Source organism: Heterocephalus glaber, unplaced genomic scaffold (assembly GCF_053883595.1).
Source record: "Heterocephalus glaber isolate CG9 unplaced genomic scaffold, H.glaber_assembly_v1.0 deba00001561, whole genome shotgun sequence".
Taxonomy (NCBI): Eukaryota; Metazoa; Chordata; class Mammalia; order Rodentia; family Bathyergidae; genus Heterocephalus; species Heterocephalus glaber.
Window position 1 is genome coordinate 2,259,255 of NW_028258349.1, and position 26,887 is coordinate 2,286,141.

Sequence of the window (26,887 nt, forward strand, 5' to 3'; positions counted from 1 at the left end):
ATTTGAACCACTAGGAGCCACACTATAGTGGAAACAATTTCATTATAGTGGTAATGGCAGCTGTTAAAGGGATTTCAGTAATAATAAATTAACAATTGAGATGATGCTAATAAAATAATCCAAAAACAAAGTGTAAAGGAAGATGAGGTAGAGTTTGAGGACTTAAGAGAACCCAGTAGTACAGTGAAAGTGACAAGGTTACAGTAAAATAAAGGAGTTTTATTCATTTTGAGATTGTGTCCAAATCTCTACCTACAAAGAAGCCTGGAATGGGGCAAGAGTATTGAAGCTGGGGATTCTCAGGAGCCTGAAAGTTCTAGACTGATGAAGCTAAGAAACAGATGAGCTCATGGAACTCTGACTACATGCAGAAAGAGGGTAATGATTCTAAGAAAAGTTCAGGGGCTCCCACACACTGAACCTGAGTTTCTCAGATGTCTTCAGCCCCATCAGGGATATAGAGCAGCTCTGGCCAGGAAAAATATCACGTGAACTGCATACATAACTTAAATTTTCTAATAGCTACATTTTAAAAAACAAAAAGAGCCAGGCATGCTAATGCATGCCTATAGTCCCAGCACTAGGAGGCTGAGGCAGTAGGATCACCTTAAGTTTGAGGCCAGTCTGGGTCATATAATGAGTTCAAGGACAGCCTGAACTACATAGTGAGATCCTGTCTCAAAAAAAAAAATCTAAGTGAGATTAATTTTAATATTTTTTGCTTAACTTAATATATTTAAAATATCACTTAACATGTAATTAGTATAAAAATATTAGTGAGATGTCAAAAACCAATGTGTATTTCTTGCTTATAACACATTTTAATTCGGACTAACCACACTTCAAGTACTCCATGGCCACATGCGGCCAGTGGCTACTGTCACATGGACAGCATTGGTCCAGAGGAAGAACAATGTAGAGAATTGCTAATTCCCCAAAAGAGGTCAAGATCGGCCTAGGCCCTGGGATGAAGACCCGAGATCACCTAGGAGATCACTTAATCAGAGATCAAGAAAGGCCTCAAATTTGGAGTATTGTGAGGCTTCCCTAGTAACTTCAATTCCATTAGCTGGAGTCAAGACACTGAGAACTAACTCTGGGCTTCCAGGCACTATTTTGGTAACAGGGCTCAAGAGGGAGCCTCTGCTAACCCCCTGCTCTGCCTGTCAACTCTCATTGCTTCACTGGTATTATCCATTTTAATGTATCATCACATCCTTTATCTGTGTTACGGTTTGGGTTTAGATGGCCCCCTTAGGTCTCATGCAGCCTTCTTCAAAGGTAGCTAAGTCTGGACTGTGTGATGCTAGGATTAAGGGTATGTGATTACTAAACCACTACACATGAGTGATTAGTTTGGCACCGCTCTAATCCCAGTAGTCTGAATAAGATCAAAGAACCAGAGGACCAGGGATATAGCTCAGTGGTTCCACCGCCTGCCTCGCAAGCAGAAGGACCCGAGTTCAATCCCCAGTACCAAAAAAAAAAAAAAGATCAAAGAAGCAGAAAGACACCGTTAAGGTCTCTTGTTGCCTTTGCCACCTTGTGTGCTCCATGTTATTTCTCTTCTGTGATGCTTGATTGCCATCCCTGCTTTGGAGCCAGCTGATTATGGACTGAAACCTCTATGAACTGTGAGCTAAATAAACCCTCCCCCTTTTCACTTTGGATGTTGGGTATTTTGTCTCAGCAATGAGAGAAAAGTAACTAACACGCCTTGTTTATCCCCAGTTCATCTCCTACACTCAAATCTATAAGTCCCACTGTGTGACTGCAAGCCTAAGAGACCCCAAGCAAGAAGGCCAAGCTGAGCCCTTTCATTCCACAGAAATGTGAGATAATTTAAAATTTGGCTGTCTAAAACTACTAAGTTCTAGGGTATTTGTTTGTTTGGTTTTTGGTACCAGGGATCAAACTCGGGACCTTGCGCTTGCGAGGCGGGTGCGAGAACCACTGAGCTAAATTCCTGGTCCTGTTCTAGGTATTTTTTATGCTGCAATAAACAACTGAGACATTTAGGTTAAAAATCTCAGGCTCCCCCCTCCCCCCCAACTCTTCTAATTCTATCACTTGCCATATCCAGTCTGTCAGGAAGTCGTGTGGGTTCTATTGTACACAGAATGTAACACTTCTCACCCCTTTATACTACTCCCCCTGTGCAGGCCTGTCCTTCCCTGCCTGGATTACTGCAATAGCTTCCCTCCCTGCTTCCACCTTTCCACGCTAAAATCTATTCTCAATGCAGCCATCAGAATGGTCCCTTTAAAATTCAAGTCAAGGGGCTGGGGATTTAGCTCAATGGTTTTCCCACCTGCTGCACAAGCGCAAGAACCCAATACCAAAAAAAAAAAAAAGAAAAATTCAAGTCAGACCACATCACTTCTATGCTCAAAATCCCCCAGTGGTTCCCATTAGGTTCATACTAAAAGCTAATAATCTTACAATATTGACAAGGCCCTCTAAGATGTGGTCTCCATCTCCTCCCCTATCTTTTCTTACTACCCTTTCTCCTACTCAGTTCCACTCCAAATAGTTCCTTGAACATTCCAAGCATGAAGTAGTTTTGCTCCTTCCCTGCTAGGTCCATCTGCCTGAAATGTTCTTTCACTAGAGGTCCACTAGCTGACTTCTCTTCATGTTTTAAATCTTTGCTCAAATGTCACTCTGTCCCCTATTTAAAATCGAAGGACCAGGGGTGCGGCTTGGTGGTAGAGTGTATGCTTAGCCTGTGCAAGGCTCTGGCCTGAAACCCAGCTTTGCCGGACACCATGGTGTCCAGGGATCCCAGGCTTTTTTTGTCCTACCCAAAGAATTGGCTGGGAGAACTGGTGAAGAGGTAAATGCAACTTTTATTTACAATAAAGGAAGGAAAGCAGAGAAGTGATGAAAAGAAAAGAACAAGAAGAGATACATTTCACAAGCAGGACGGGCCACTGCAGAAACAGGACAGCAGCAGGACAGCAAGATTGCAGTGGTGGCAAAGTCAATGGTCACCCCCTTTTATGTCCTCCCAGATCTGGTCCATTGGAAGTAGCTCTGCTCACACATCCTGGCTGTGACTGACAGGTCACATCTCTTCCAGATCAGGTTCCATCCTGTTTTCAGCCTCCAGTCCAGATCTTGGTGAATGATCTGGATTACTGCAACAGCCTCCCTCCTCATATCCTGTCTCTCAGTCAGCCTGCCATGTCCTAATCTTTTTTCATAGATTTTATTCCATTCACCCCTCAAGCTCCCTCCCCTGTGTACAAAAGCTTTGTTCCCATTTTTTCCATTTTCACTTTTTTTCTTGTCGTTCCCTTCCTTTCTCCCTCCCTCCTCCCTTGTTCCCCTTCCCATTTGAACACTTTCTTCCCATTTCCCAATATCCATTATACATCTCAGTCCTTATTTCCATATTCAGTTTCTCACACCAGAGAAACAATGCGGTATTTAAACATGTGTCCAATTTATTTCATTTAAGAGTATGGTCTCAAGGTCCATTCATTTAGCTATAAATGCCTGAAGCTCATCCTTTATGGCACAGTAGTACTCCATTATATATTAAAAAAAACCACATCTTCTTTATCCACTCATCAGTTGATGGGCATTTGGGCTGTTTCCAAGATTTAGCTATTACAAATTGTACGGCTATAAACATTGGTGTGCATATATCACTGTGGTGTGATGTTTTTAATTCTTTCAGGAAGATACCAAGAAGAGGTACAGCTGGGTCAAATGGAACCTCTAGTTTTAGTTCTTTGAGAAATCTCCACAACTGATTTCCACATTGGTTCCACCAGTCTACACTCCTACCAGCAGTGGAGAAGGGTTCCTTTTTCCCCAGGGCCCCTCCAGCATTTGTTATTGGTTGATTTTTTGATAGCAGTGATTCTTTTTGGAGTGAGATGGAATCACAGCCTTGTTTTAATTTGCATCTCTCGAATGACCAGTGATGTTGAATATTTTTTCATATATTTATTTGCCATTTCTAATCATTCATCTGAGAAGTATCTTTATGTCAGATGCCCATTTTTGCACTGGGTCTTTAAATCTGGGGGGGGTAACTTTTTTAGTTCTTTATATATTCTAGATAATAGTCCTTTATCTGAATAGCTGGTAAAATTTTTTCCCACTCTGTGGATTGTTTCTTCACTTTGTTGGTGGTTTCTCTTGCTGTCCAAAAGCTTTTTAATAAGATGAAGTCCCAGTTGTTGATTCTTTGTGGTTTTTCTCATGCGATCTGGGTTTTGTTCATGAAGTCTTTGCCTACTCCTATGTCCTCAAGCATTCTACCTATTCTCTCTTCCAGCAGATTTAGTGTTACTGTTTTAATAGATCTTTGATCCATTTTAATTTTAGGTTAGTGCATGGTGAAAGATATGGGTCTAGTTTCAATGTTTGGCATGTGGAAAGCCAGTTTTTCCAGCAACATTTATTCAAGAGGCTATCTTTTTCCCGGTGAACGTGTTTGGCTCCTTTGTCAAAGATAAGGTGGTTGAGTGTGTCTGGAGTTGTTTCTGCATCCTCTAGTCTGTTACATTGATTTTCAGGTCTGTTCTTTTGCCAGTACCATGCTGTTTTTAATCTCTATAGCTTTGTAGTATAATTTAAAGTCAGGGATTGTGATATTCCCTGCTTTGCTTTTGTTGTCCAGAATTGTCATTGCTATTCTAGGTCTCTTCTGGTTCCAAATGAGTTCTAAGGTTTTTGTGAGATATGCTGTTGGAATTTTGATTGGGACTGCATTGAATCTGTATAACAATTTTAGAAGTAAGGCCATTTTCATTATATTGGTTCTTCCTATCCAAGAACAAGGGTTACCTTTCCATTTTCTGATATCCTCCTTTTCTGACATCTCCTTTTTCAGAGTACTATACTCTTCAATGTAGAGGCATTTTACTTCCTTCGTTAGATTGATTCCTAGGTATTTCATTTTTTTGATGCTATTGTGAAAGGGATTGTTTTTCTAATTTCTCTCTTCATGAGTCTGTTATTTGTGCATAGGAAGGCTATTGACTTTTGAGTGTTGACTTTGTATCCAGCTACATCACTGAATTTGGTTATCAAATCTAAAAGTCTTTTGGTGGAGCTTTTGGGGTCTTCTATGTAGAGTATCATGTCATCCGCAAATAATGATAATTTAACTTCTTCCTTTCCTACCCATATTCCTTTTATTTCTTTCTCTTGTCTAATTGCTTTGGCTAATGTTTCCAGAACTATATTGCACAGGAGTGGTGACAGTGGCATGTCCTAATCTTTTACCTCACCAGCACTAGGGGAAAAAATAAGTAATCCACTTCTCCGCACATACACCTCTAATGCTTGTCCCTGCTCTTTTTCCCCTTGAAACACCATTTCATGTGTAAGTAGTACTCACACAGTATATAAGGAGATATATTTTTATGTACCTACTTAGTTAATATTTATTTTATGTCTCTGTTCAGTAGAACAGAAGCTTTCTGGTAGAATGGATGCAGGGATTGTTGTCTGTTTTACTTACTTATGTATCTCAGGTATCTAGAACAGCCGAGCACATAGTAAAGACCTAGTAAGACTGTGTTGAATGCATGAAAATTTGTTGTTTGGGTGCTGTGAGCCTGTGGCCTAGGAAATATTCAGTTATTCTGAGGTTCTGACATGTTTTAACTTTGTCATTCTAATGAGTGAGAAACATGTCTGATCACAGAAAAATGACACTCAAATTTATAATAAAAAAGAATTCTTCTTCATAGACAATCATACTCAGATACATTTCAACTCTCTTGCCTCAGAATTTCCTATTTATCACCTCCTTCTCAAGAGGAGGGAAGATTTCACATCTGTTTTTGTGAATTGTCCTGTTTCTATTCCTGACCTTGTCCATAAGTTGATTTAACCCTAAATCTCTTACAGATCTTGTGTGCAGAACTTAACATCCTCTTCAACACCACTAGAATGCTACCTCTATTTTGTTTGTTTTTTGAGATAGGGTTTTACTTTGTAGTGTAGGCTGGCCTTGAACTCACAATGTAGCCCAGGGTGGCCTCAAACTCGAGGTGATCTGTAGGGAACAGGGAAAGGAGACATTATTAGAACTCCTGCAGTTAGTCCTAGTCTACAAGCCATGACAGCAAAAGGCAAATTAATTGATATATAGACAGAAACGAGACTTAGAGAAGAAGTTGAGCTTTGGGCCTGATCAGTGCTGCTCTGGGCACCAAAGATGAAAGACCTCAAGCTTCTTACACCTTTATTGGGTACACTGGGAGAAACAAATGTAGCAGATGACTCAGAGCTCAGCAGAAATAATCCTAGAACAATGAGGAACTATGTAGATGAAGACTTTGTTCCTCCCTAGGATGTCTTCAGCTGGTGTAATCCTGCCCTGAGCATCATAGCATCATGGGACCCCTGAGGTCTCCAGTGACTGGAGGCAAAAATGGAGTTATGTCTCAACATGCCATAGGCAGGAAAACCAGGCTCTAATTGTGATGTAATTGTGAAATGATTTTTCCCTAAAATTATGTAGAATTGCTCCTGACAGTGATCCTCCTGCCTCAGCCTCCTGAGTGCTGGGATAACAAGTATGTGCCACCACACTTGGCACATGCCATTTGAATTTTAAAGGCTTCTCAAGGTAAGGTTATAATTTCCCATTTATACTCCTCCAAGAAGAGAGAGAGAGAGAGAGTGTTGAGGCATTTTGCAGGTGAAAGGAAATGCCTACTTCCATGTGGAAACAAAGCACAGAATCTCATGTTTTGCTGAACAGTGAGAGGTGGGTGGTATTTGACTTGCTGCCTTTGATTCAGACCCATGTTCCAATTAGAATGTTCTCATTTAATAACCATTAACTCTGCCACAGTAGGTCTCTGAAGGGTGTATTAATTCCTAGTCAGTGTTCTAGCCGAAAAGTGGACAAAACCTCTCCCCTTAATTTCCAAGAAGCAGGCTGAAAACTCCAGAGATTTATATAACAAGAACAGAGAAATTTAAAAAACTATTTTCAATGCATAAAGTCCATTCAAACTGAGGCATATGATGTGTTCTGCATATATTTGCTTTAAGGGCAATTTCTCCTTGCTTAGAATAGCTTCATCTGGTTACCTAAAAGGTTTAGTCCTTTCGAAAGGGTTAGTCTCTAAGAGAGTCCCTCAGGGCTTGGTCTTGGTGTTTAGGAGAAATACAGTGCTGCAAAGTGCTGAAAAAGTCCTCCTCCTCCTCCTCCTCCTCTTCCTCCCCCTCCCTCCCCTCCCCCTCCTCTTCCTCCTCCTCCTTCTTTTCCTGTTTTCTTTTTTTGAGACAAGGTCTGCTATGTTAGGCTGACTTTGAACTCATTATGTAGCCCAGGCTGGCCTTGAATTCATAGCAATCCTTCTGCCTCAGCCCCCTGAGCGCTGGAGTTACAGATGTGAACCACCACACCCCACTTAAAGTATATGTCATTTTTTTTTTTTTTTCAGTACCGGGGATCAACTTGGGTCCTTGTGCTTGCAAGGCAAGAGGCGGAAATAAAGTATATGTCTTTTTAAATGATCATCTCAGATACAAAACCACTGACCTAAAGTTTTACACCTTTGGAGTGGAGTGCAATATAGTATAGCTATCTGACAATGGGATATCCAGTGGTTTGAGGCTCTTGTCTCATTCAAAGAATTGGACAGAGACAACCAATGACACAAATATCTTTCATTTATTGAAGATAAAAGAAGGAAGAAGTAGAAGTGAAAAAGAAGAGAGAAAAGAAGTGAAAAGAGAGAAAATATGCTGCACACCGAGCAGGTAGGGGTAAGAAGCCAGTGGAAGGAAGCCAATAGCTGCAGTCTTTTATATCTCTCTTCTGACTTCAGATCTGGACAATTGGAAGCTGTTCTGCTCCATGATTTGCCAGCTCTTCATGACTGACAGGTCACACCCTACTGTCCAGCCTCCTTGCCATGCCCTAATCTTCCACCTCAGTATGTCCCAAAGGCAAGCTGAGTATCAGTGTTTTGAGAACAGTTTACTACTTCCTTTGCCGCTTGATTAGGCGAGGAGAGTGTTATTTGGCCTGCAGAGTAATGGAGTGTATATTTACATCTCAGTAGGTGGGTGTTGTCTAGAATTTCTCCGTCCCAACCACAATCACAGGGTCTGAATCAACCACAACCAGCTCAGTCTCTGATTCATAGAGTCCACTGTCCTCTCTATAAGATGTTCTCCATTAAAGAGCTCTTCGGGCACCTGTCTGGGAGTCTTCACTTCCTTGCTCCCAGCTTGCCATTCCACAGAGCATGAATCCCTGTTACCATGGGGGATGGAGTTCTTGAAGAGGTTTCCAGGTTCTTGTGTCCAATGAGAAAAGCACTGGATGCTGCATACAATGATATGGAAAAAGCAACAAAGTTGAGTAACATTCAAAGGGACAAGGCATGCTCAGAGCAAGCAGATTCATGCTGGCATAGCTCAGATGTAAGGGAAGAATGGCATGGGTAGAAAGGAAAAGTGTCCCAGGCATGGTAGGAAGAAGGGAATGGGCTGGGGATAAAATAGGCTTTTGGATTTGAAAATGTTCACCTGCTTAGGGGCATCTCTTATGGGGTCTTTCAGGACATGACTGACAATATCATTGACAGGGTGCTAAGTCAACTCAATTGTATCTGCTGCACATGGCCTTCCCTATAATTTACTTGGTTATAATTACATGCATGATATGCAGTTTATATGTACGAACTGTTAATGAATCTCGAGTGAGGAAAGGTCATTGTAGGTCATGCCAATGTATCTAACATGCGTGTACCTTGGCCTGGAGTGTTAGGAGTTTCCTGGTTCTTTGTTATTCTTACTTCTGCCTCTCTTAGGACAGTGGAGGGGGGTTGGCCCTGTGGTGTTGCCCAAGTTCAGTGTACGGAAGGGGAGTGGTGCCACTGCCCAAACTGTACTCTCTTATTTATCCCCCCACCCAGGATTGCATCCTATAAGCTGTGACTCTTCAAGGAAGGAAAAGAAGTACGCTCTTCAGAGAGCTCCTGAGAGAGTTCACAGTGGTCATGAAGTTGCTAGCAGAGGTCTTTTACATCCCTCTTTCTTCAGGATGATACCTGATCTGGGCCATCCTATCAGAGACCCCCTTGATTTTTGTGCCAGAAAACTTGATGATAGCACTTTCTGATTGTTCCCAGGTGCAGAGCTTGTTTACTGTGTTCTGCACATGGGACCTAGATCTCTGTGATTGACAGGTCACACCCACTTGCTCAGCCACCTGGCCACACCCTAATCCCCTGACTCCATACCATTTCTGAATTGCCTTATCTCCCCATTCTCTTTTCTTCCCCATTCTCTTATACGTCTTCTTAGTTCTGTTTTTCTGGAGAACCCTTACCTATACACTACCTATTGCTTTTCACAACACTTTTCATTGGCCATACTCCTCACTACCTTGCCCTTCAATGAAAATACAAATTCTCTTTCATTAGAATTTTTGGCAAGTGAAAGGAATCTCACCCAAACTAATGTAGGACAAACAAAACACAAGAAAAAACAAAGAAGGGGCTCAGCATGGTGGTGCACCCCTGTAATCACAGCACTCTGGAGGCTGAGGCAAGAGGATTGCCATGAGTTCAAAGCCAGCCTAGGCTACATAGTGAGTTCAAGGCCAGCCTGAACTACTGAGTTAGACCCTGTCTCAAAAAATAAACAAGGGCTGGGGATTTAGCTCAGTGGTGCTGGTGCCTGCCTCAAAAGCGCAAGGTTCTGAGTTCAATCCCCGGTGCCAAAAAAAAAAAAAAAAAAAATGGAAGGCGCCTAGAATGTTGCAAAACAATACCCAAATTCAAAAGACAGCTGAATTTTAGTAACAGTTAGAACCAGGATGAGGCAGGAGATTAGGTCATGGCCAAGCGGCTGAGCAAATGGACATGACCTGTTGTCCAATTCTTTGTTGAGGATGCCAAGGACCTGGAAAGAGCCCGCAGGACCCCAGAATCCAGTTACAAGATGTCTGTCTTATCACCAATTCAGAGTGGGGAGCTTGAGATTCAGGCAGCCTGAAGAAGAGACACAGAATCATGGAAATGTCTGAATATGACTTTATTCTCAGCTGCTCAGCTCAGCCACATGCACCATGGCAGTTCTTAGGCCCTTGACCTGTGCTTGTGGCTCCTGGCTGTTCTTAGCCACTGCTGCACATTTGCTATAGTCCTCGGCAATCCAGATTTATACATACAATAATGACTTCGTACCAGTACTGAGGTTAGGAATTTTACTGACTCTGGACTTATTGTCCGCCAAAGCTGCCCCCCTTCCCAGCCTGAAACAAAGTGTGGCCATTTTAGGTTTCATTTTTCCTTATATGAGGATATTCAATTCTTCATTCTTCTCTATAATCTTATCTTGATGAATGTCTTAAACTATATAACTATAATAACTATTTTAGACATTGTTTTCAGATTTAAGTATTTCCGTTGGACCTAAGTGTTTTGATTTAGAAACAGAATTAAAAAGTGATAACGTGTACCTTGGTTTTTTTTTTGCAGCACTAGGAATTGAAGGCAGGGCCTTCACATTGAGCTACATCCCCTGACCTTTTTAAATTCTGAGACAGGATATTATTAATTCAGGAAATTGCCCAAGCTGAGCTTGAACTTTTGATTATGGTGTCTCCCAGAATAGGATTATAGGCATTCACTACCATGGCTGATTAGGTTTGTAGATTTATAACAAAAAGTGTTAAAAATGCCTTCCCAAAATGTTCACCAAGTTATACTCCTATGATCTGTGTATTGTTTGGAAGTAAATAAATGTATGTGCAAATCAACTATTCAGCATGAGTATGCCTTTATCATTTATATAATGGAAATAGAAAATCAGTTACAATTTCAATTGGAGAAGATGTAAAAAATAAGAAATCAGGCTTGGGATTTAGCTCAGTGGTTCCGGCACCTGCCTCGCAAGCACAAGGTCCCCAGTTTGATCCCTGGTACCAAAAAAAAAAAAAAAAGAACTCTATTACAGGTTTCTGCTCTTAGTGTTGTGGCAATGTGGGATGTATGTACTATACAATTACCAGGATCATAAACTCTCAGCTTCAGTAAGGAATTAAAGAGCTGGAAGGTTTCTGTTTGTTTCTTTCTTTCTTTTCAGTTTGTTTTAGACAAGATCTTGCTATGCTACATAGTTCAGGCTGGACTTTAACTCACTATGTAGCCCAGGCTGGCCTCGAACTCATGAAGACCCTCCTGCCTCAGCCTCTTGAGTGCTGGGATTACAATCATGGACCACTATGCCTGGCTTCAAGAGGCAGAGTTTAAAATAAAGGAAGATGGTTTATTTGGAAAAGGACAGAAAAAAAAAAAAAAGATAACAGTTACTCTGGGAGAGTAGAGGGCATCAGAAAAGAGTATTTGTGGGGTTTTGTTCCCAGCTCCTTTCTATTTAGGACTATTGGATTTTCTGATCCCCCATGTGGGCACCTGGAAGTTGTTGCCGTCTGACTTTCTCCTTGTCTTTGAGTCTAAACTTGGGCATCTCTGTCTACCTTATTTCTGGCCATTTGAGTTCTTCCTGTCCCTTTGTGATGGAACTGGGGTGTAATTGGAGGGGGCCTTATGGAAAGGTCAGAGTTAATGATTTATGTAAAGGGGGCACATGTATATCTCACTGGGGGTGAGTCATTCTTCTCCACCCACTAAGACTAAGACTACTAACTCTAAAAAGATTTAAGACTACAGATTATCGACCAAGGTTAATGATGTCATCCATATACCCTTGTTACTATTGGGTCAATATTACCAAAGCGACTATACTTATAATCTTAGTGGTCGATTAGTTTTTACCCACACTGTACACATCACTTGTAACTTTGCTATATAAAACTACCTTCGAGAAGTGTGCTCCTTGGCAACCCATTCCTGACCTTCCTGTCTCTCAGGAGCTATTCTTATTCTTATTCTATTCCCCAATAATTTTTCCTACTCCTAACATCCATTGTTCCTGACAATTAATTCTTTGATTTCAGGGAATATGAACTCAGTGTATCTGACATCAAACAAGTTGGGAGTTACATCTATCCTCTCTATATCAAAAGGAGGCAAAGAAAATAATAGTTTAACAAATGAAATCTGCAAGTCATCACACAAGCCGTTTTGGGGGGGGTTTGTTTGTTTTGATTCATTTTTTCTTCCTTTTTTTCTTCTCCCATATCACAATAAGCCTGGGCAATTGCCATTTACCTGAAATGGGTTCCACCATTCCCTTTTTACATGCAAATGGCCAATCCACCAGACCAAAAGGAAGACTACAGATAGTGAAATTTCAATATGTCTGTTATACAGAATCAAACAAAAGACAGGCTCTTCCTTGTGAGAAAAAGTTTATTCCAGTTAACAGGGACTAGAAATAAGGAGATTTTAGCAGCTATCTGGGAAAAGCAGAGTTTATCACAGCCGTGTGTGGATGGACTGACAATGGGAGAGAGACAGTGGCAGCTAGCTGGGAAAGATTGCGTCTCTGAGAGGATGGGCTAACACCAGGGGAGAAAGATATTAGCAATTAACTGGGAAAGGAAGTGAGCTTATATAGGTACTGAAGGGGCGAAGGAATCTGGGGTGACATATTTATGACCTAGCTGCCCAAGGATGGTATGAATGGTCTGCTCAGATATGTAAGCAATTGTCGGACTATTCGGCCCCAGAGGGTGATAGACCACATAATTTTTAGTCCATTTGACTCACTTCCTGGGTTAAAAGCAGCCTCTTTATTTTAAAATACATACAATTCCAAAATAGAGTGTCCTTCATTTGTCTCAGCTCCTGCATTCCATTCCTGAGTTGTGTCCTCTAAGTTTTCCCTAGTAAATGTTTCTGCTTCTCCCGGTAATCTGTTTTTCAGATCCTTCAGTGGAGTGAGCAACCTAAAAATTTACAAAGGGTTAGGTTGGAGTACTTTCTCCATTTCATCATCAGAAACAAATCATACACAAACCAGGGAAAGTCTCATTATCACTGGCTTTGGATAAAGAAAAACTATTCCACTTTCTACTTGAGAACATCAGCAAAATATCACTGAGAAGATTCAATAATGCTAAGATTATCAAACAATTACACAAAAATTAAATTATGCAGCACTTACCACCTTACTTGTAGGTTACATAGCACACAGTCAGGAGTGTAAACGAAGGGATACCTAACATCATACAAAGTTTTAAATTGAAAACATGTAATTACGTAAAAATAGTACGTTTACGAATTCCCAAAAGAAAACGGTAGATATGCTATCTGCTACTGGGCTGAGGGACGCGGTTAGGCGAAGGACTGAAGCTCCCTCACTGCAGCTGAAGCCACAGACATCCAGAGGGCTTCTTTCATCTGCAACTAGGAGCACGTCACCTGGTTTTCAGAAGTCCCCTGAGTGCATCCGAGACCAAGCCAAGGGCAGCTGCGCTGATGTATTGTGTGTGTGTGAGTGCGGGCCGGCGGGTGTGTGTGTGTGTGTGAGTGTGGGCGGGTGTGTGTATGTGTGTGTGTGTGTGTGTTGGCACCGCCACGTACGATGGCAAGGCACGCGGAAGGGCTGCGGAAGAGAAAGAGCAAGGCGAGCATGGAGCAGGGGAGGCGGCAGAAAGGGCGGGCCGGGGCCAAATGGGAGGGTCGCGTGCAGATGTAGACTGGAGGTGGCGCTCGCTGCCCGTGTCCGGTCGGGTCCGGTCGGGCCGCCCAGCAAAAGTCTGGGGGGGGGGGGGGAAGGGAGGCGGGGAGAAAGAAGAAAGGCTTCCCTGACCGGGAATCGAACCCGGGCCGCGGCGGTGAGAGCGCCGAATCCTAACCACTAGACCACCAGGGAGCGTCGGGCGGTCGGCTCCGCGTGTGCCTCCTGCGCCTCCTGCACCCTTGGCACGCGCCACGCCTCTGCCCGGCTCGCTTTGGAAAGCAGGGCCGGGCGCCCGCCTCCCGCCGCCGCGCCTGGCAACCCTGGCGCCCTAGCAGCCGGTTCCCCTCGCCGTGCGCGGCGCCGCGCCCTCAAAACGTCGGGCCGCTCCTTCGGCCTCGCACGCGCTCGCTCGCTTGCTTCTGAGCCTGGTTGCCACGGCCACGGCCACCGCCACCGCGGCAAAACGTCGGCCCGCTGCGTTGGCCGGGAATCGAACCCGGGTCAACTGCTTGGAAGGCAGCTATGCTCACCACTATACCACCAACGCCGTGCACCCGCACCCTCGACGCGCGGCGAAGCTGCTTCGCTCCGCCCGCTCGCTGACCTCCGCGGGCGGCCGCTCTCGCGGCCTAGCCGCTCCCGAGCCCTGCCCGCGCGTCACCAGGGAGTCCCTCGTCACTCCCGCTGCGGGCCGGCCCCGCCCCTGGTCCGAGGAGACCTAGTGAAAGCCCGGCCAGGAGGCAGCGAGAGGGCGGGTGTGTGTGTGTGCGCGCGCGTGAGGGGAGGGGGGGGCGGGGAGGCCGTGCGGGAAGTGGCGGGGCCCTGGGCGACTCCCCGCCGGGTCGTTCCGGCGGCGGGCAAAAAGGGCGGCTGCCTCCCCGTCGGGGAATCGAACCCCGGTCTCCCGCGTGACAGGCGGGGATACTCACCACTATACTAACGAGGACGACGGCGCCCGGCGCCCGAGACGCGCCCCCTCTCCACCGCTCAGCCCCGACCCCGGACCCCGCTCGCCCCAGGCCTCGGGCACCTGCCACCACCCCCACCCACTGCCGCCCACACCCAACTCAGGCACCCAGGACCAGGCGTCCCGGACACCGACCCACCGCACCCGCACCCGCACCCGCAACCAACTGGCGTACAACCATCCAGCGCGCCCTCGTGGGGGGCTTCGAACGCGCGGATCCCGCCGGGAGGAAGAGGTGCCAGGCTTTGTCTTGTCCTTTCTGAGCCTCGTTTACGTTAATTTCCACAGACACCACAGGTCGTGGCCTTGACCCCAGTTGACTGCCAATGCAAGTCAGTGCCCGGGCCTGTCCAGCGCCCGAGTGGGTTACAGCGGCGCTGGTCGTCCCGGCACCCCTCCTTCTGTCCTAGTTCTGTCTCTTAGTGAATTTTTTCCTCGGGCCCGCGCCGTATAGTGGGCAGGCAGGTGCGTACTGGAACCTGACTCCAGGGGTCTCCGGCAGCCACCACCTAGGGAGGTTTCCTTGGGCCTGAGAGGCTGGTGGGCGGTGGGCGTGGCCGGGGCGGTGGCGAAGGGGGAAGGGGGAAGGGCGAAGGTGTGGTGTCCGGTAGAGAGCAGCGCAGCCCAGGCCCCTAGGGCTGGCTGGTTGACGCCACGTGCTGCGAGGTGGGAGAAGGCGTGGTGGGGGGGGGGGAGGGGACGGGGGCGGGCAGAGCACGGTCTGGGACTTTCGGGCAACCGGGCAAGGACCAAGGACCCGGAGCGCTGCCGTCAGTCAGCCAGTTCTTGTGGGCGCCCGGGGCGCCCTCGGCAGGGGTGGGACCTGGGGTCGGGGCAGATGTGGAGCGGGTCTGGGTAGCCTCTAGGGGTGGTGGCGAGGGGGCCTCTGGTTCCAGGGAGATGGAAGCGAGTTCTGTGCAGAGGGCCCCTGCCCCCGAGGCTGGGGAGGTTGGGGTGGCCCGCTTCCAGGCCAGGAGACTGACGAGGGCGGCTGGGGCGCCGGGTGGGAAGCGGAGCAGCCCACTACTGGACTACTGGAGAGCGCGCTCTCGGCCAGGTCCCCAAGGCGTGAGGGAAGGCCAGCGGAGGAGAGACAGGGACTCGGCCCTCGTGGGCTCCCCCCCCCCGCCCCCGCCCCCGCAGCGAGGCGTGCGGTGGGGCTCTAGCCAAGAGACAGAAGCAAGAGGCGAATCCGGGTGCCCAGCTGCTGAGAGTGCCCGGGCGACGTCCTGTGTGTGCGTGTGGGCGGGCGAGCGCGGGCGTGCCCGTCGAGGGACGTGCGGTTGGGGCACCGGAGTCGGTCGGGGGACGGATGAGAAGGAACAGGGTAGGTGAGGGAGTAGAGCGCGCGGGTGTGCTTGGAATTCTCTTCGCGTGGTCCCGGTGTGCGCTTCAATGAGAGGTCGAGCGTGGGCGTGAGTGACGGTGAGAAGACGCCCGGGCAGCTTGGGGCTCGTGCTGAGGACCTAGTCTGGGCAGTGAGGAAACGGGAGGGGGGGAGGCGGGCGGCAAACGGGGGCTGTCGCCAGGTACCCGTGGGTAGGCGTGGAAGCGAGGTGGGAAGGAGCGCACAGGTGGAAGGGCAGGAAGAGAGAGCGACTAGGAACCAGAGGGAAGGTGCCGCGGATGAGGGGGACGGTTGAGGAGGGCGCGGGGTGGGGACCGAGGGGGCCAAGGAGCCAGGGTCCCAGTGCCCTGGGCCAGCGGGGCGGGAAGAGCGCGGCGCTGGGAAGGAGGAGCAGCGGTGAGTGGCGCGCGCCCAGACCGGCTGAGGCGGAGCTGAGCGAAGCGGAGCTGGCACCTTGAGGACAAGGAGGCAGAAGCCAGGGCGGCTTGGGCTTTGGGGCCGGAGGACCAAAAGGGGACTCGACGCTGCATGGGCCGGGAATCGAACCCGGGCCTCCCGCGTGGCAGGCGAGAATTCTACCACTGAACCACCCATGCGCCGGCGATGGCAGCTCCCACGGGAGGGGGGCTGTCACTGGGGCGCCCAGCCTCCGCCGCCGCCGCCCAACCCTGCTGGCCGCCCGTCCCGGACACCTGTCCTACCGGAGGTTGTGCCGAGGGCACGATGAGGCAAAGGACCCCGCAGGTGACCAGAAGGACAGGCTGCATGGCTCGTCGAGGTTCCCTCCTCCCCCTCCCCCTTCTCCTCCCCCTTCTCCTGCTGCTGCTGCTGCTGCTGCTGCTGCTGCGCGCGCCCCCCACCCCCGGGGGAGCGAGGCAGGACGCGTCCCACTCTGCCCGCGCCGCCGCACGGACTGCCCGCCCGGGTGGCCGGAGGAAGCCGGGAGCCGGACCAAACGAGGCCCGCGCCCGAGGCCCGAGCAGGACGCCCGAGCACGATGGGAGACCCCCGCCAGGCGTGGCTGAGAGCCGGTGTGGCCTTAAGCCACTGTCCAGTCCCCAAGGGGCGCAGAAGGGGGGACGGGTTTCGCCGGCGGCACGGGTGCTGTTGGAACGGCCCAGGGAGCAGCTGCTCCCCGTGGCGGACGCGCTGTGGCGCCGAGGGCGACGCGGCTCCCGGGCGAGCGGGGTATGTGGAGGGTTGGGGGGGCAGGCGGGCGCATCCAGTGGCGGTGGCGCTTGCCAGGTAGGGACCGACACGGGAACCATCTTTCCGGGGCCATGGCTGGGCTGGGCCGGGCCGGGCCGGGACTTCCGTGGTCGGTGCCACGCTCCCCGCGTCCCTGGCCAGCTAGGGTCTCAGCTGCTGCGTGTGAGGCGCGGGACAGGTGTGGGCAGGACGAAGCACTCAGGAGAAGCGGGCTGGGGAGCACAGCCCAGCCAGACGGGGACGGGGAAGGCGTCCCGGGCAGGGCAGGGCGTGGAGAGAAGGGGATGGGCAGTCGGGGGCCGAGGGCTGGGTGCAGGGGCCGGGAGGGTGGCGTGGAGGGTGCGGGGTGGCGGGGTCGGGGTGTGCTGCCGGAGCGAGTGGTGCCCCCCACCCGGCTCCAGCACCCCACCGCCCGGCCGAGGTTCCACGCCCCTGGGCAGAGGTCTGGGCAGTGCGCGTGGGTGGAGGTGGGCGAGTCCGGAAAACGCGGCGGTCGGTCCCGGGTGAAAGGTGCGGTCAGAGGAGCGCGTGAACCCGCTGTGCTGAGAATGCGCCTGTGCCACCACGGCCAGCGGGCCCAGGGTGGCGGGTTTGGGCCCGCGACGGCGGTATCTGAGCTTGTGCGAGGGCAGCGGGTGGGCGGGAAGAGTGAGGGTGCCCGCCCGAGAAGGGGCCGGGCAGGCAGCTGGAGAGGCAGGTGCGTCAAGGGTCCGGTGGAACGGGGGCGATGGGGCGCGCGCGTGCGTGTGCGCGTCAAAAGGTGGGCTTGTCAGGAGTGGGATTCGAACCCACGCCTCCAGGGGAGACTGCGACCTGAACGCAGCGCCTTAGACCGCTCGGCCATCCTGACGGCGGGTCTGGGCGCGTGGCCGCTCGCCTGCCTGCGAGCCGGAGCCCGAGCCCCGGTGGAGCCGGCGTGCGAGTACCGGGGCGCGGGGCGGGGACCGGGGTGGTGGTTGAAGAAGCCGCGCAGCCTCTCCCGCTCGCTCGGCCTCCCCGCCTGCGCCGGCCGGCCGGCCCGTCGACGGCTCCACCCGCGCCCCCTCCCCAGCCCAGCCGCTCCGCCGCGCCCGACCATCTTCCCTCGCCCGCCTGCCGGGCTCGCACTCCGCGCTCCCACCTCCTGCCCGCCGGCGCCGGCGCCGGCGCCGGCGCCTCTTCCTCCCGGCCGGAAGTGCGCGTCCGAAGCCCCCCGCGAGGGCGCGCTGGATGGCTGTACGCCGGTCGGGTGCGGGTGCGGGTGCGGTGGGTCGGTGTCCGGGACGCCTGGTCCTGGGTGCCTGCGTTGGGTGTGGGCGGCAATGGGTGGGGGCGGCAGCAGGTGCCCGAGGCCTGGGGCGAGCGGGGTCCGGGGTCGGGGCTGAGCGGCGGAGAGGGGAGCGCGTCCCGGGCGCCGGGCGCCGTCGTCCTCGTTAGTATAGTGGTGAGTATCCCCGCCTGTCACGCGGGAGACCGGGGTTCGATTCCCCGACGGGGAGGCAGCCGCCCTTTTTGCCCGCCGCCGGAACGACCGGGCGGGGAGTCGCCCAGGGCCCCGCCACTTCCCGCACGGCCTCCCCGCCACACACACACACACACACACACACACACCCGCCCTCTCGCTGCCTCCTGGCCGGGCTTTCACTAGGTCTCCTCGGACCAGGGGCGGGGCCGGCCCGCAGCGGGAGTGACGAGGGACTCCCTGGTGACGCGCGGGCAGGGCTCGGGAGCGGCTAGGCCGCGAGAGCGGCCGCCCGCGGAGGTCAGCGAGCGGGCGGAGCGAAGCAGCTTCGCGGCGCGTCGAGGGTGCGGGTGCGCGGCGTTGGTGGTATAGTGGTGAGCATAGCTGCCTTCCAAGCAGTTGACCCGGGTTCGATTCCCGGCCAACGCAGCGGGCCGACGTTTTGCCGAGGTGGCGGTGGCCGTGGCGACCAGGCTCAGAAGCAAGCGAGCGAGCGCGTGCGAGGCCGAAGGAGCGGCCCGACGTTTTGAGGGCGCGGCGCCGCGCACGGCGAGGGGAACCGGCTGCTAGGGCGCCAGGGTTGCCAGGCGCGGCGGCGGGAGGCGGGCGCCCGGCCCTGCTTTCCAAAGCGAGCCGGGCAGAGGCGTGGCGCGTGCCAAGGGTGCAGGAGGCGCAGGAGGCACACGCGGAGCCGACCGCCCGACGCTCCCTGGTGGTCTAGTGGTTAGGATTCGGCGCTCTCACCGCCGCGGCCCGGGTTCGATTCCCGGTCAGGGAAGCCTTTCTTCTTCCTCTCCGGCCTCCCCCGCCCCCCCCCGACTTTTGCTCGGGCCGGCCCGACCCGACCCGACCGGACACGGGCAGCGAGCGCCACCTCCAGTCTACATCTGCACGCGACCCTCCCATTTGGCCCCGGCCCGCCCTTTCTGCCGCCTCCCCTGCTCCCTGCTGGCCTCGCTCTCGCCCTGACGCCTGCCTGGCCACACCCACACCGCGCAGATAATACATCCGCGCAGGTGCCCTTGGCTTAGACGGCGATGCACTCGGAACACCTGAAAACCACGAGACCCGCTCCGCGTTGCGGAAGGAAGAAGCCCTGTAGACGCCAGTGGCTTCAGCCGCCCTCACGGAGCCTCCCTTCTTGGCCTCGTCCCGCGCCCCGGCCCAGTGGCACGCCCGCCACCTAGCTCTCCGTGCCCGCGGCTCGTCGTGCTCGGCCACCTCGCCAGGCCCGGAAACGCTTTCTCTTTTGCCAAATTCGACGTGGCTCCCGCAGGCTCCGTGGTCGGCGCGGCCGGGCCAAAGGAGCCCAATTCCGTAGCACAGTCCCCTGACTCGCTGGCTTGCGGGCTCGCTCGCCCAGCCAGCCAAGCAGCCGTGCGGGCCGGGTGCGGGTGCCGGCGTTGAGCGGAGCCCGAAACCTCGGCGCCCCACGCCTGGCTGGGGAAGCACGGCTGTGAGCAGGTAGGAAGCTGGGGAGATCGGGGGAACGAGACCACGGGGCAGAGCAAGGCTGACGAGGGATGGACGTAAAGGAGCCGGTCGGCAACAGCCCACGGCCCGCATCCCACGGTCCACTCCCCACTGTCACGCCGAGCACAGCGGCTGTGGTCGCAGGTGTGGCCTGGGCATGGGCTTCCAGTGGTCCCTGGGTGCGCGTTTCATTTCCGACGCTTCATTTTCCTGTCTTCCGAGAAGCCGGGGGAGTGGTGAACAGCAGAGAAACAGCCTCTGTGAGATTTGGTGTGCAGAGGCTGGAATATAGCAATGCGAGGAAGGGAAGACGCAGGCAAGTGGGTCCCCGGGACCCAGCAAGGATCTGAAGGGAGATTTCTCTCCCCTCTCCTCTCCAATCCTCTCCTCTCCTGGAGACAGGGTCTCGCTGTGCAGTTCATGCTGACCTCGAATTTGTGGCGATCCTGCCGCCTCAGCCTCCCGAGCGGTGCGATTGCGGGCGGGCATCACCACGCCCAGCTTCTGAAGGGAGAATTGAAGCCCCATGGCGAGAGCCAAGAGAGACTTCAATCAAGCAGAAGGACGTGGCAAGCGGGCACTTCCTCCCTGAGCCCTGACTCACTGCGTGGGGAGGGCAGCTGGAGCCCGCAGACCCACGGTGACGACTGTCGACCCCAGAGGCCTCCACGGAGAAGCGCACCACTGGAACGGAGTGGCGGAGGCGGCGGGCGGCAGTGGCTGCGTGAACGCCGTGTCTATAGTTTGCTATTGTTGTGGTGGTTGTGCTGTGTTCTTTTCTTGTTCATATTTCTTCCTTCTCTCTTTCTCTCCTGTCTTCTTCACCAGCTCCCCAATGCTTGTGTAATCTTCCTTTGTCCACCAGCCTTGCTTCTAATCCCTTCCTCTTCCTCTATTCCTCTCCCCAGCCCCCTCCCAGCATCCCTTCAGTTTTCTCCCCTGAGGGTGAAATCGCCCTATTGAGGGCACGTTTACTGCAGGCAGTTTTCTGGTCTGTTTTAGATTTTGTTCTAGAACCACAGATACAGTTCATAGGGTGAAAGGTAGCAAATTAATAGTCAGCACAGTCTGTCCCTCTCTAGGCTGTGTTTGATGCTATTGTCATTGCTGATGGTACTGCTTTAGCCAAGGTGACACAGTGGTTCTAATCAGTCGTTCTTCCTGGCACGCCAAGACTGAGATCGCCTAAGGGTCATCAACAATACTACGAGCCAGTGCCAAAGAACCAGGGGCTAGGCCAAATAGGCAGCAACGTCTCATCTGCAAGAGACTGAAGAGGTTCGATCTCGCGACACACACACTCAAAACCCAAAAGCCAGAGGCCGGGCCTGGCCGGAGGCCTCGGGACTCGGCCTTGGTGCGCTGGCTGAGCGTCGGCGTGATCCATGGGCAGCAGCCGGGGCTGTGCTGACAGACTAAGGCGAGGAGCAGCGAAACGAGCTGGAGGCTCTGGGGTCCATCTGCTCCGACCCCCTCACAGTATTATCAGAAACTCCAACCAGCTTCACCATCACCGTGACATCTGAGGCTGGAGAAAATGACGAAACCCTCCAGTTTACATACAGTGAAAAATACCCGGATGGGGCTCCCCTTTATGAAGGATTGCCCCAGGAAAACCTAGTAGATAATGATGCCAGAGACATTTTTAAATTATGAGCACTACGGGCTGAGGAAAATCTTGGTGTGGTCATGATCTTTCCTCTGGTGACAGCAGTGCAGGAAGAATTTAATGAAATAATAGATCAGATAAAAACAAAAATGAGAAGAGAGGAAGCAAAGAAACTGAAAGGAAAAGAAGCAGAAGAGGGAGAAGAAGCAGAGAAGCAATTATTCCACAGCACCCCTGTTACAATTGAGAATTTCTTCTGTTGGAAAGCCAAGTTGGATGCAGGACTCTTGGAAATTAACGGGTGAAGAAGAAGAAGAAGAAGAAGAAGAAGAAGAAGAAGAAGAAGAAGAAGAAGAAGAAGAAGGAAAAAATCAAGCTGTTTGAAACCGATCATAATCTTGACACATCTGATATCTATCCAGTTCTTGGAGGATGCTGGAAATAAGCGGAAGTACACGAGTCTTTGATCCAGGAGCTGGATGACTTGGAGCGGGAGGATGTTGAGGACGACCCGGACTCGCTCGAGGGCCACAGCATCTGTGGCTGTGCTGAGAGGGTTTTAATTTTCCACATTTTTCTAAGAAAAAATGACTTTCAGGAGAATATTCTTCTGATAACGTTCACCATTGAACTTAATAAACTGACCATAACGAGAGAGAGAGAGAGAGAGAGAGAGAGAGAGAGAGAGAGAGAGAGAGAGAGTGAGAGAGAGGGAGAGGGAGGGAGAGGGAGAGAGAGAGAGAGTACTCAAAAGCTGGCTACACCTGGAAGACATCTCTGAGAAGTAGTCATTTCCTGAGGGCTCGAAATACCACTGAGAAAGCTACCTGCCATGAGCAATTCATAATCCTCAACCCAGGAATTAAACTGAGAAAGTGAAAGAGAGAGAGAGAGAGAGAGACAGAGAGGGAGGCATATATATCTCCATACATGAAGAGAGGGCGAGCCTGGGGAGAAGACACTTAAGCAAGATGCAACCCCACACTTACACCTCACCAGAGGCCAACCCAGGGGGCAATGAGGTGGAACAATGAAAAAAACCACCCATCTGGACTCTCTGAATTGGTAGCACTGGAAGGAATAAAACAGATGAATGAGGCTCTAGAAAGAGCCACATCAGAAATAAGTTCTCAAACAGAGCTGAACCCAAAATTCAGAAAAGAAAATGAGCAAATGGTCAATAAGCCCATGGAAAATTGCTCCATCTGTCTGCTCTTCAAGGAAATACAAAGTATAACTACGATGAGATACAACTACGTACACACTGGAATGGCTACAATTAAAAAGACTCACAATACCAAGTGTTGTCAAAGATGTGGGGCAACAACGTTCTCATGCTTTGCTGGTGAGAATATGAAATGGTTCAAACAGTTTAGAAAACATTTTAAAATCTTTGATAAAGTTCAACATGCAATTAACTTACGTATGACCCAGAAATCCTGCTTCTAGACATTTACCCAAAAGAAATTAAAGTATGAGGGGCCGGGGATTTAGCTCAGTGGTTTCACCACCTGCTGCGCAAGCGCAAGGACCCGAGTTCGGTCCCCGGTACCAAAAAGCAAACAAACAAAGCAACAACAGCAACAAAAAAGAAATTAAATTATGTAATTCCATAAACACCTGTACAGAGATGCTCATAGCGGCTTTATTCATAGTTGCCTCCTAACTGTAAACAACCGAAACAACTACTACTGGAACAATGAATAAGCGCATTGCAATATATCCATTTAGTGGGTTATTACTCGGCAGTTAAAAGAAATAAATTACTGTCACATGCAACATGTGCACGAATCTCATAAACATGCTCAGCCAGTGAAGACAGACTCGGAGTTTATACTGTATGGCTCCCATCTGATGAAGTTCTAGAAAAAACATACCGGTCTGCAGGGGCAGAAATCTCATCAGCTGCTGCGAAGTACTGAAGGTCGCCAGATACCGGGAAGGAACCTCAAGGAATATCTAGGGGTGATAAAAGACACTCTACGTCTTGAGTGTGTTGTGTTCAATACATTGTGCTCCACACATTTTGATTTATTCTTTAAAAAGAAAATAATTTCTCGGATAACTACAGAGATGATGACCATAGGGACAGACACGGTTAGTGACTGTAGAGTAGATACGGATTTTAAACAAGAAAAACAAAACCAAAACCAAAAACTAGGAGCTGAGGAAAAGGATGGAAGCCACGGAAGCCCAATCTAGGAAAGAAATCGAATCCATGAGATAGATTCAAACGGGTATCCAAGAGGTTCAAAACTTCCACTGAAAGCACACACAGCAGAATGAGCTAACGTGAGGACAGATGATCAGACATTGCAGACAGGATTGCGGTTAGCGTTCGGTCATGAAAAGAAAGATCGCTTAAAAGTAGCAAGGGACCGCAAAAAGTCAATCCGACAGCTGCTAGATGATGCAAAGAAGAATAACGTAAGAATGATGGGAGTCGATGAAAAAACAGGAGAGGGCCCAAATGACATAAAAAAGAAAATCTGTTCAGAGACCTAATGGCAGAAAACTTCCCAAGCATGGGACAAAGAATTTGACACAGAGATAAGTGAGGCACATGGCATTCCAGTTAGCCATGATTTAAAAAGAAAAAAATCTACACCAAGGCATGTAATAGTCAAGATTGCAGAAATTCAACACAAGAGCAGAACATTAAAACAAACCCTTTCTGCCGCTCTGGATCGCCCCCGAGGACCCAGCGCCCAGATGGGACTTGTGCGGTTCCCGTCCCCGCCTCCGCCGCCCCCACCCCTGCCGCCCTAGCACGGGCCACGGTCTGCACCACTGACCCCCGGGCCCGGCCCCTCAGCTCCCGCCCCGAGTGCGCCGCTCTCCTGCTGCCCCCGGGGTCCAGCCCTGGTAGCCACCCTTCTTCTGTAGTTGCTGCCCAAAGCCGACGGCAGAGCTCAGCCTTGGACGGGCCACCCAGACTTGCTTTCCAGTGAGGCCCACGTGCAGCCCACGGCACCCACCGACCCGCGCTCCCCCGCAGGCAGGCGGGACTTGGAAGAAGACCCACCCTCCCCTCCCCTCCCCTCCCCTCCCCTCCCCTCCCCTGGCCAGCCAAGCGCCGCCCAGCTCGCCCGGGCCCCTGCCCCTCTCTCACCCGGATCCCCAGGCTTGCCACTGCACGGGACCCTAATGTTGATTACGCCCAAGGCAGGGTGTAAAGAGTTGAGCCCACAACTGGCTCCTTTATAGAAGTGAGTCTGGCCGAAGCCTGCGTGACAAGGTCAGAGAAACTCGCACCCAGACTCCGTTCCCACCACTACAACCTTCAGACTAGAAGGACAACGTTCTGATTCCAATCAGATTTTGTCCATTGTGTTCCTACTTCGAGAATGCTTTGTCTTGTCCTTTCTGAGCCTCGTTTACGTTAATTTCCACAGACACCACAGGTCGTGGCCTTGACCCCAGTTGACTGCCAATGCAAGTCAGTGCCCGGGCCTGTCCAGCGCCCGAGTGGGTTACAGCGGCGCTGGTCGTCCCGGCACCCCTCCTTCTGTCCTAGTTCTGTCTCTTAGTGAATTTTTTCCTCGGGCCCGCGCCGTATAGTGGGCAGGCAGGTGCGTACTGGAACCTGACTCCAGGGGTCTCCGGCAGCCACCACCTAGGGAGGTTTCCTTGGGCCTGAGAGGCTGGTGGGCGGTGGGCGTGGCCGGGGCGGTGGCGAAGGGGGAAGGGGGAAGGGCGAAGGTGTGGTGTCCGGTAGAGAGCAGCGCAGCCCAGGCCCCTAGGGCTGGCTGGTTGACGCCACGTGCTGCGAGGTGGGAGAAGGCGTGGTGGGGGGGGGGGAGGGGACGGGGGCGGGCAGAGCACGGTCTGGGACTTTCGGGCAACCGGGCAAGGACCAAGGACCCGGAGCGCTGCCGTCAGTCAGCCAGTTCTTGTGGGCGCCCGGGGCGCCCTCGGCAGGGGTGGGACCTGGGGTCGGGGCAGATGTGGAGCGGGTCTGGGTAGCCTCTAGGGGTGGTGGCGAGGGGGCCTCTGGTTCCAGGGAGATGGAAGCGAGTTCTGTGCAGAGGGCCCCTGCCCCCGAGGCTGGGGAGGTTGGGGTGGCCCGCTTCCAGGCCAGGAGACTGACGAGGGCGGCTGGGGCGCCGGGTGGGAAGCGGAGCAGCCCACTACTGGACTACTGGAGAGCGCGCTCTCGGCCAGGTCCCCAAGGCGTGAGGGAAGGCCAGCGGAGGAGAGACAGGGACTCGGCCCTCGTGGGCTCCCCCCCCCCGCCCCCGCCCCCGCAGCGAGGCGTGCGGTGGGGCTCTAGCCAAGAGACAGAAGCAAGAGGCGAATCCGGGTGCCCAGCTGCTGAGAGTGCCCGGGCGACGTCCTGTGTGTGCGTGTGGGCGGGCGAGCGCGGGCGTGCCCGTCGAGGGACGTGCGGTTGGGGCACCGGAGTCGGTCGGGGGACGGATGAGAAGGAACAGGGTAGGTGAGGGAGTAGAGCGCGCGGGTGTGCTTGGAATTCTCTTCGCGTGGTCCCGGTGTGCGCTTCAATGAGAGGTCGAGCGTGGGCGTGAGTGACGGTGAGAAGACGCCCGGGCAGCTTGGGGCTCGTGCTGAGGACCTAGTCTGGGCAGTGAGGAAACGGGAGGGGGGGAGGCGGGCGGCAAACGGGGGCTGTCGCCAGGTACCCGTGGGTAGGCGTGGAAGCGAGGTGGGAAGGAGCGCACAGGTGGAAGGGCAGGAAGAGAGAGCGACTAGGAACCAGAGGGAAGGTGCCGCGGATGAGGGGGACGGTTGAGGAGGGCGCGGGGTGGGGACCGAGGGGGCCAAGGAGCCAGGGTCCCAGTGCCCTGGGCCAGCGGGGCGGGAAGAGCGCGGCGCTGGGAAGGAGGAGCAGCGGTGAGTGGCGCGCGCCCAGACCGGCTGAGGCGGAGCTGAGCGAAGCGGAGCTGGCACCTTGAGGACAAGGAGGCAGAAGCCAGGGCGGCTTGGGCTTTGGGGCCGGAGGACCAAAAGGGGACTCGACGCTGCATGGGCCGGGAATCGAACCCGGGCCTCCCGCGTGGCAGGCGAGAATTCTACCACTGAACCACCCATGCGCCGGCGATGGCAGCTCCCACGGGAGGGGGGCTGTCACTGGGGCGCCCAGCCTCCGCCGCCGCCGCCCAACCCTGCTGGCCGCCCGTCCCGGACACCTGTCCTACCGGAGGTTGTGCCGAGGGCACGATGAGGCAAAGGACCCCGCAGGTGACCAGAAGGACAGGCTGCATGGCTCGTCGAGGTTCCCTCCTCCCCCTCCCC

The 26,887-nt window shown here is 52.4% G+C and overlaps 1 long non-coding RNA gene and 9 other non-coding genes across 10 annotated transcripts; 4 read left to right on the forward strand and 6 right to left on the reverse strand.

The window, feature by feature from the left end:
• Positions 1–13,707: 13,707 nt before the first annotated feature.
• Positions 13,708–13,779, reverse strand: Trnae-cuc (transfer RNA glutamic acid (anticodon CUC)). The gene has a single exon. It is a non-coding gene; the product is annotated as a tRNA-Glu (tRNA).
• Positions 13,780–14,062: 283 nt separating this feature from the next.
• Positions 14,063–14,134, reverse strand: Trnag-ucc (transfer RNA glycine (anticodon UCC)). The gene has a single exon. It is a non-coding gene; the product is annotated as a tRNA-Gly (tRNA).
• Positions 14,135–14,461: 327 nt separating this feature from the next.
• Trnad-guc (transfer RNA aspartic acid (anticodon GUC)) lies at positions 14,462–14,533 on the reverse strand. The gene has a single exon. It is a non-coding gene; the product is annotated as a tRNA-Asp (tRNA).
• Positions 14,534–16,427: 1,894 nt separating this feature from the next.
• Trnag-gcc (transfer RNA glycine (anticodon GCC)) lies at positions 16,428–16,498 on the reverse strand. The gene has a single exon. It is a non-coding gene; the product is annotated as a tRNA-Gly (tRNA).
• A 1,380-nt stretch (positions 16,499–17,878) lies between these two features.
• On the reverse strand, positions 17,879–17,961 carry Trnal-cag (transfer RNA leucine (anticodon CAG)). The gene has a single exon. It is a non-coding gene; the product is annotated as a tRNA-Leu (tRNA).
• Positions 17,962–18,517: 556 nt separating this feature from the next.
• Positions 18,518–18,589, forward strand: Trnad-guc (transfer RNA aspartic acid (anticodon GUC)). The gene has a single exon. It is a non-coding gene; the product is annotated as a tRNA-Asp (tRNA).
• A 320-nt stretch (positions 18,590–18,909) lies between these two features.
• Trnag-ucc (transfer RNA glycine (anticodon UCC)) lies at positions 18,910–18,981 on the forward strand. Its single transcript has one exon. It is a non-coding gene; the product is annotated as a tRNA-Gly (tRNA).
• A 277-nt stretch (positions 18,982–19,258) lies between these two features.
• On the forward strand, positions 19,259–19,330 carry Trnae-cuc (transfer RNA glutamic acid (anticodon CUC)). Its single transcript has one exon. It is a non-coding gene; the product is annotated as a tRNA-Glu (tRNA).
• Positions 19,331–19,393: 63 nt separating this feature from the next.
• On the forward strand, positions 19,394–23,151 carry LOC147823941 (uncharacterized). The gene is made up of 2 exons (XR_015443013.1): positions 19,394–20,016; positions 20,428–23,151. It is a non-coding gene; the product is annotated as an uncharacterized LOC147823941 (long non-coding RNA).
• A 3,463-nt stretch (positions 23,152–26,614) lies between these two features.
• Positions 26,615–26,685, reverse strand: Trnag-gcc (transfer RNA glycine (anticodon GCC)). Its single transcript has one exon. It is a non-coding gene; the product is annotated as a tRNA-Gly (tRNA).
• Positions 26,686–26,887: the final 202 nt, after the last annotated feature.